The sequence below is a fragment of the Rana temporaria genome, chromosome 12 (assembly GCF_905171775.1).
Source record: "Rana temporaria chromosome 12, aRanTem1.1, whole genome shotgun sequence".
NCBI lineage: Eukaryota > Metazoa > Chordata > Amphibia > Anura > Ranidae > Rana > Rana temporaria.
The window spans coordinates 105,421,581-105,431,053 of record NC_053500.1 but is presented as its reverse complement, the minus strand read 5'-3'; positions in this window follow the sequence as shown (position 1 = coordinate 105,431,053).

Genomic DNA, 9,473 nt, shown 5'->3' with positions numbered 1-9,473 from the left:
TTGTGTAAAAAAAAAGCATTTTAATTTTTTTTCCACATTTCCCAAAAAATTCTGGAAAAAAATGAACCGTTTAAAAGACTCATAATGCTTCATAGATTATACGTTGGGGTGTTAGCTTTCCAAAATGGGGTCATTTTGTGGGTAATTCCATTGTCCTGGTGTTCCAGGGCCTTCAAAAGTGTAATAGGTTGTCAACTAGTTAGATGTGCAATTTATGCTCAGGGCCGGCCTTAGGCCTTTAGGTGCCCTGTGCGAGAAAGCTTTACAGCGCCCCCTGGTGACCACGCCCCTCAGTGACCACGCCCCTTAGTAACCACACCCCTCGGTAACCACACCCATTTCTCCAATACCAGCTCCATTTAAAGCCTTCCATTCAGTTAAGTTCCCAAAAAAAAGATTACAAGCTATGATAAAAATACAACTTTTATTCACACGGTATAATAACGCCACATATAAAGTAAATCACATGGTATAATACCACTACCTGTAAATTTACTATCAAATATCAAACATAATTACAATAAAGTATTTTTTAACTTTTGTATTTACTGTTCCTTTAAGAAACACCCTATTTAAAAAAGAAAATACAAAAACAGGCATTAAGCAGTACACTGCATTTATAAAAAAATAATTTACTTACAGAAAAAAGTTTTTACATCTGCTGCCTGCTTCTGTGGATTCTTGCGCTCCTTTGTCTTCTCAGTGCGCATTGCATATGAGCTCCTCATCCCTGCTCCTCATAGCAAGGCAAGGACAGCCGCCCACGCTGTCATTCCTGCAGAATCCGCCTGTGGCCTGCCAGGTGTACCTAGAGCATTTGGCACCCGGGGCAGATCCTATATCTGCCCTCCCGTAAAATGTAAAAACACCCCCCTGCATTCTTCAATATCTCTGTCACTACTGTGTACCCCCTCTCCACAACTGCACCTTTGGACCCCTTTACATTACACAGCACCCTGCACCTCTGGGCCCCTTTACATTACACAGCACCCTGCACCTCTGGGCCCCTTTACATTACACAGCACCCTGCACCTCTGGGCCCCTTTACATTACACAGCACCCTGCACCTCTGGGCCCCTTTACATTACACAGCACCTTGCACCTCTGGGCCCCTTTACATTACACAGCACCCTGCACCTCTGGACCCCTTTACATTACACAGCACCCTGCACCTCTGGACCCCTTTACATTACACAGCACCCTGCACCTCTGGGCCCCTTTACATTACACAGCACCCTGCACCTCTGGGCCCCTTTACATTACACAGCACCCTGCACCTCTGGACCCCTTTACATTACACAGCACCCTGCACCTCTGGGCCCCTTTACATTACACAGCACCCTGCATCTCTGGACCCCTTTACATTACACAGCACCCTGCACCTCTGGACCCCTTTACATTACACATCACTCTGGGCCCCTTTACATTACACAGCACCCTGCACCTCTGGACCCCTTTACATTACACAGCCCCGGACACCTGTATGTTACACAGACACCCCCTAACAGTTCTGGACCCCCTGCATGTTACGCAGACCCCCGTACAGTGCATACCCCTCCCCCTACAATACAGATCTCTCCTTACAATACAGAACCCCCTCTACAATACAGATTCACCCCTACAATACAGAACCCCCCCCCTACGATAGACCACCCCTACAGTGCAGACCCCCTACAATAAATAACCCCCCCCCACAATACAGAACCCCACTACAATAAAGAACCCCCCCTCACAATACAGAAAACACCCCCCCTACAATACAGATCAACCCCTACAGTGCGAACCCCCCCCCCCCACACACACACACACAATACAGAAAACACCCCCCCCCCCTACAATACAGATAAACCCCTACAGTGCAGAGTGACCCCCCTACAATAAAAAAAAACCCACAATACAGATAGAACACACACCCCCCCTTCAGACCTGTAATAGAACACACACAGCCCCCCGTCCCCCCCTTCAGACCTGTAATAGAACACACACACCCCCGTCCCCCCCTTCAGACCTGTAATAGAACACACACACCCCCCGTCCCCCCCCTTCAGACCTGTAATAGAACACACACACCCCCGTCCCCCCCTTCAGACCTGTAATAGAACACACACACCCCCGTCCCCCCCTTCAGACCTGTAATAGAACACACACACCCCCGTCCCCCCCCTTCAGACCTGTAATAGAACACACACACCCCCGTCCCCCCCTTCAGACCTGTAATAGAACACACACACCCCCGTCCCCCCCTTCAGACCTGTAATAGAACACACACCCCCGTCCCCCCCTTCAGACCTGTAATAGAACACACACACCCCCGTCCCCCCCTTCAGACCTGTAATAGAACACACACACCCCCCGGCCCCCCCCTTCAGACCTGTAATAGAACACACACCCCCGTCCCCCCTTCAGACCTGTAATAGAACACACACACCCCCGTCCCCCCCTTCAGACCTGTAATAGAACACACACCCCCGTCCCCCCCTTCAGACCTGTAATAGAACACACACACCCCCGTCCCCCCCCCTTCAGACCTGTAATAGAACACACACACCCCCCGGCCCCCCCCCTTCAGACCTGTAATAGAACACACACACCCCCCGGCCCCCCCCTTCAGACCTGTAATAGAACACACACCCCCGTCCCCCCTTCAGACCTGTAATAGAACACACACACCCCCGTCCCCCCCCTTCAGACCTGTAATAGAACACACACACCCCCCGGCCCCCCCCTTCAGACCTGTAATAGAACACACACACCCCCCGGCCCCCCCTTCAGACCTGTAATAGAACACACACCCCCCCTGCCCCCCCCCTTCAGACCTGTAATAGAACACACACACCCCCCGGCCCCCCCTTCAGACCTGTAATAGAACACACACACCCCCGTCCCCCCCCTTCAGACCTGTAATAGAACACACACCCCCCGGCCCCCCCCTTCAGACCTGTAATAGAACACACACACCCCCCGGCCCCCCCCTTCAGACCTGTAATAGAACACACACACCCCCGTCCCCCCCCTTCAGACCTGTAATAGAACACACACACCCCCGTCCCCCCCCTTCAGACCTGTAATAGAACACACACCCCCGTCCCCCCCCTTCAGACCTGTAATAGAACACACACACCCCCGTCCCCCCCTTCAGACCTGTAATAGAACACACACACCCCCCGGCCCCCCCTTCAGACCTGTAATAGAACACACACACCCCCGTCCCCCCCCTTCAGACCTGTAATAGAACACACACACCCCCCGGCCCCCCCTTCAGACCTGTAATAGAACACACACACCCCCCGGCCCCCCCTTCAGACCTGTAATAGAACACACACACCCCCCGGCCCCCCCTTCAGACCTGTAATAGAACACACACACCCCCCGGCCCCCCCTTCAGACCTGTAATAGAACACACACACCCCCCGTCCCCCCCTTCAGACCTGTAATAGAACACACACACCCCCCGTCCCCCCCTTCAGACCTGTAATAGAACACACACACCCCCGTCCCCCCCTTCAGACCTGTAATAGAACACACACACCCCCGTCCCCCCTTCAGACCTGTAATAGAACACACACACCCCCCGGCCCCCCCTTCAGACCTGTAATAGAACACACACCCCCGTCCCCCCCCTTCAGACCTGTAATAGAACACACACCCCCCCCCCCCCCCCCCCTTCAGACCTGTAATAGAACACACACCCCCGTCCCCCCCCCCCCTTCAGACCTGTAATAGAACACACACACCCCCCGGCCCCCCCCTTCAGACCTGTAATAGAACACACACACCCCCCGTCCCCCCCCCCCTTCAGACCTGTAAAGCAAGCAGGCTCAGATAACCTGCTTGCCGCGTGCTGCACACACAGCACAGTACAGGCAAGGGGGAGGCTGCTTCACTGCTCGGCTGCGTGACTGAGACAGTCACAGGCAGCCGAGACTCAGAGCCGCGGAGCTGCCTAAGCAGAAGGGGGATCACTGCGGCCAGGTCCCGGGTGTGCCGACGGCTCGCTGGGATGCGGCTTGCACGGCACCCCCCCTGCAAAGCCAGGCACCCGGCACCACGCCATCCCACCCAGCAAGGTCCTCTTCCGTCGCGGGGGGGGGGGGGGGGCGCCGGCCTGACACCCCCAGTGTGCGGCACGCCCCCGCACACTACTTAATACACGGGCGAATTAAAGAAGCTGTGCGGTCGCCAGGCGCCCATGTTGCTATGGCGCCCTGTGCGATCGCACTCTCCGCACAGCGCAAAGGCCGGCCCTGTTTATGCTCCTAAAACCCCTGATGGCGCTCCCTGCATGTTGGGCATCGGTATGTGGCCAGGCAGTGAAAAAGTCTCACACATGGGGTATCGTTTTACTCAGGAGGAGTAGCAGAATGTATTTTGGGGTGTCATTTTTGCTATGTACATGCTATGTGTTGGAAATATCTTATCAATGGACAACTTTGTGTAAAAAATATGCGATTTCATTTTTTTTCCACATATTCCAAAAAATTCTGGAAAAAAATGAACCGTTCAAAAGACTCATTATGCCTCATAGATTATACGTTGGGGTGTTAGCTTTCCAAAATGGGGTCATTTTGTGGGTAATTCCATTGTCCTGGTGTTCCAGGGCCTTCAAAAGTGTAATAGGTTGTCAACTAGTTAGATGTGCAATTTATGCTCCTAAAACCCCTGATGGCGCTCCCTGCATGTTGGGCATCGGTATGTGGCCAGGCAGTGAAAAAGTCTCACACATGGGGTATCGTTTTACTCAGGAGGAGTAGCAGAATGTATTTTGGGGTGTCATTTGTGGTATGCACATGCTATGTGTTGGAAATATCTTATCAATGGACAACTTTGTGTAAAAAAAATGTGTTTTCATTTTTTTTCCACATATTCCAAAAACTTCTGGAAAAAAATGAACCGTTCAAAAGACTCATTATGCCTCATAGATTATACGTTAGGGTGTTAGCTTTCCAAAATGGGGTCATTTTGTGGGTAATTCCATTGTCCTGGTGTTCCAGGGCCTTCTAAATTGTAATAGGTTGTCAACTAGTTAGATGTGCAATTTATGCTCCTAAAACCCCTGATGGCGCTCCCTGCATGTTGGGCATCGGTATGTGGCCAGGCAGTGAAAAAGTCTCACACATGGGGTATCGTTTTACTCAGGAGGAGTAGCAGCATGTATTTTGGGGTGTCATTTGTGGTATGCACATGCTATGTGTTGGAAATATCTTATCAATGGACAACTTTGTGTAAAAAAAATGTGTTTTCATTTTTTTTCCACATATTCCAAAAACTTCTGGAAAAAAATGAACCGTTCAAAAGACTCATTATGCCTCATAGATTATACGTTAGGGTGTTAGCTTTCCAAAATGGGGTCATTTTGTGGGTAATTCCATTGTCCTGGTGTTCCAGGGCCTTCTAAATTGTAATAGGTTGTCAACTAGTTAGATGTGCAATTTATGCTCCTAAAACCCCTGATGGCGCTCCCTGCATGTTGGGCATCGGTATGTGGCCAGGCAGTGAAAAAGTCTCACACATGGGGTATCGTTTTACTCAGGAGGAGCAGCAGAATGTATTTTGGGGTGTCATTTGTGGTATGCACATGCCATGTGAGAGAAATAAGCTATTACAATGAAACTTTTGTGAAATTTTTTAAATAAAAAAATAAAAATCTTAATTTTGCAAAGTGTTTTGGGAAAAAATTACAACTTCAAATAACTCACCATGCCTCTTACTAAATACCTTGGGATGTCTACTTTCCAAAAAGGGGTTATTTGGGGGGCATTTGTACTTTCCTGGCTTGTTAGGGTCTCAAGAAATGAGATAGGCCTTCAATACATCAGGTGTGATCATATGTGATAATTTATTATGATTTGCACTATAGCTTGTAGACTCTAAAACTTTCACACAGACCAAATAATTTCCAAAAAAATTGGGTTATTTTTATCAAAGACATGTAGCAGTATAAATTGTGGACAAAATTTATGAAGAAAAATTAATATTTTGCAAAATTTTATCACAGAAACTAAGAAAAAAACATTTTTTTTCAAAAATTTCGGTCTTTTTTCATTAATAGCGCAAAAAATAAAAAACCCAGAGGTGATCAAATACCACCAAAAGGAAGCTCTATTTGTGGGAAAAAAAGGACAAAAAAATCATTTGGGTACAATGTTGCATGACTGAGTAATTGTCATTCAAAGTGTGAGAGCCCTGAAAGCTGAAAATTGGTCTGGTAAGGAGAGTGTTTAAGTGCCCAGTATGGAAGTGGTTAAAAAAAAGGCTGCTGATAACCAAATAACAAGCAAGCCTACATAAAAATTAGAAACATAGAGTAATGTACTTATCTGAGTTCTGGCTATGAGCAGAAAGAAAGAGGAATAGGTTACCTCAGACAGTCCCTTATATAGGCTACGGTCTGGGAGGGGCTACACTGGCCCAGGGACTGCTGGGAAGGGTAGTTCTTTGAATTTTTTAAATTACAATAAATGTTTACTGTATTTCTGCTATGGGCATTATTAAAGAAAGATAATGCATAAGATATGAGCCTCCTGTCTGATGTATAATTAGTGGTTAAAAATTCAAAAGTGAGAATACAATCAGTCCATGCATTGAAGCTGTATTCTCTGGGCAAATTTCAATAGATGACCAAGGGCTGCTCTCCAAGAGTGAAGTCAACTCAGGCATACATGTAAAAAGAAAGACAGGAAAAAAGCGCCTCTGAGTCATCTGATTTAATTACATTGATTAGTGTAGATATCCAACACTTACATGAAGTATTGCAGGAACAGGGGTGCAAGTGAGGAAGTATGACGTGGAGCCAGCTCGTGTATCAATCCTGATGAGGAGCGAACAAATCAGCTGGAAGAGAAGCCGGGTCTGATGGCTGTGTAAGAGCGGTGCTGAAGCACAGCGCTCAATCCAATGAGGTTAGCAGGACGGTGGCCGATAAGGGCCAAAGCAATACAGTTCAGAGCAATGCAAGTGCACGGCGCTCGTTCCGGAGGTAGTGACATCAGCGGGACGGTGGCCGACAAGGACCAATGTAACACACTTGTTCAATGTAATTAAATCAGATGACTCAGAGGCGCTTTTTTCCTGTCTTTCTTTTTGCTGTGTATGGGATGTGTTGGATGTGGTGAAACAAGTCTTAACAGGACTTAGGCCCCATGCACACGAGACACCGGTGCAAACTTTGCTGAACGCATGTTTTTAAAGGCTAAAACCGGCGTTTAGAAACACCCGTTTTGCCGCGATTGCAGCTGCGTTTTACCGCGTTTGCGTCTATAAGCGTTTAGTTAAGAAACATCATAAGACCCTCCCTAAGCAAAAAAAACTGTATTATTTAACCATTTCAGACATTTTGTGAGACCAGAGTGAGAAGCAGCAGCTGAGAGAGCAGCAGTGTACTTGTATTTTGTCACTTGCCACATCACCTGCCACAAGCTGTGGATTGTCCACTTGCCACATCATCTGCCACAAGTGGTGGATTGTCCACTTGCCACGTCACCTGCCACGTCACCTGGCCACGTCACCTGCCACAAGTTGTGAATTGTCCACTTGCCACGTCACCTGCCATGTCACCTGGCCACGTCACCTGCCACAAGTTGTGAATTGTCCACTTGCCACATCACCTGGACACATCACCTGCCACAAGTTGTGGATTGTCCACTGGTCACGTCACCTGGCCATGTCACCTGCCAAGTCACCTGGCCACATCATCTGCCACAAGTTGTGGATTGTCCACTTGCCATGTCACCTGGCCACATCACCTGCCACAAGTTGTGGATTGTCCACTTGCCACGTCACCTGCCACAAGTTGTGGATTGTCCACTTGCCACAAGTTGTGAATTGTCCACTTGCCACAAGTTGTGAATTGTCCACTTGCCACGTCACCTGCCACAAGAATTTTGTGAATGTATGTACCGATGACCATGTTGTTGCCTTACATACCTGAGCCACGCAGGCTTTGTGTCGCACTGCCCAGGAAGCACTAACTGCTCTGGTAGAGTGAGCTCTAGGACAAAAAGGCATAATCTTTCCCCTTAACTCATAAGCCTGACTAATGACCTGACAAATTCATCTAGAAATGGTCAATTTGATGCTGCCTGCCTCTTCTGGGGCCTTCAGGCAACACAAAGTGTTAGTTTTCCATATCTGGGCAGTCGCCTCCAGATAGAAACTAACCGCCCCCTCCCAACATCAAGGGAATGTAATAATTCTTCTTCCGCAGAAGACGATTCTAGAAAAAAAGAAGGTAGGAAAATATCCTGGTTGATATAAAAACTGGATACTACCTTAGGTAAAAAGGACACACGAGGACGTAACACCACCTTGTCACTATGAACCACTAAAAATGGTTCTTTACAAAAAAAAGCTGCCAATTCAGAAACTCTTCTTGCGGAGGTTACCGCAACCAAAAATACTAATTACTTTGTCACAAGAACTAATGGAGCATCACCCGCCTACATTTCCCAGGGCGCATTGTGGCTAAGTACGGGCCTGTTGATTTCGACGTGGACGTAAACGACATAACTCCCGATTCGTGGACGACTAACGCAAACGACGTAAAAAATTCGAACCTCGCGGCGGGAACGGCGGCCATACTTTAAAATTGTTATTCCACCTCATAGGTGGAATAACTTTAGGTCGCCTCAGGCCTTACGGAAACGGCATAAAGCGACTGCGGCGGCCGGGCGTACGTTCGTGAATCGACGTAGAAGCTCATTTACATATTCTACGCCGGCCGCAATGGAAGCGCCACCTAGCGGCCATCCGAAAAATGTAAATCTAAGATATGACGGCGCAAGCCGTCGTATCTTAGATATGTTTAAGCGTATCTCTGTTTGAGCATACGCTTAAACATACGGCGGCGTAGATTCTGAGTTAGGCCGGCTTATCTACTGATAAGCCGGCCTAACCAGGGCCGGCCCTATGATGGGACCGGGTGGTACCATGGGTACCAGGCAGCACTTTTAGGGGGGCAGCATACTGATGCCCGCCAGCCTGTTCCGCCAGCTCCGCTACCCAAATAAAATTGATATCCTTTTTTCCCCACAAATAGAGCTTTCTTTTGGTGATATTTGATCATCTCTGCGGTTTTTATTTTTTGTGCTATAAATATATATCTTTTTTAACTTTTTGCTATAATAAGTATCCCCAAAATCTTATTTTTTGGGGGGGGCAGCATTTCATTCTTGGTCCCAGGCAGCGCAATGTCTTGGGCCGGCACTGGGCCTAACTCTACCTGAATCTACCTAAAAGGAGTTTAAAACGGTGGATTTATACGTGTTACTCCTTTTATGCCTGAACCAAGGAATGTGAAGCAAGAGGCCTTTGAAAAAGAACTGACAACGCTAAGATCTGACCCTTGATAGCAGTGGCGATTCGTCCATAGAGGGCGCCGGAGCGCCGCCCCTCTGGCTCTTGCACTGCCACTGAAATACATAGATTCATGAATTGTATGAATCTATGTATTTTCGCCGCTGTCGCCAACTATTCAG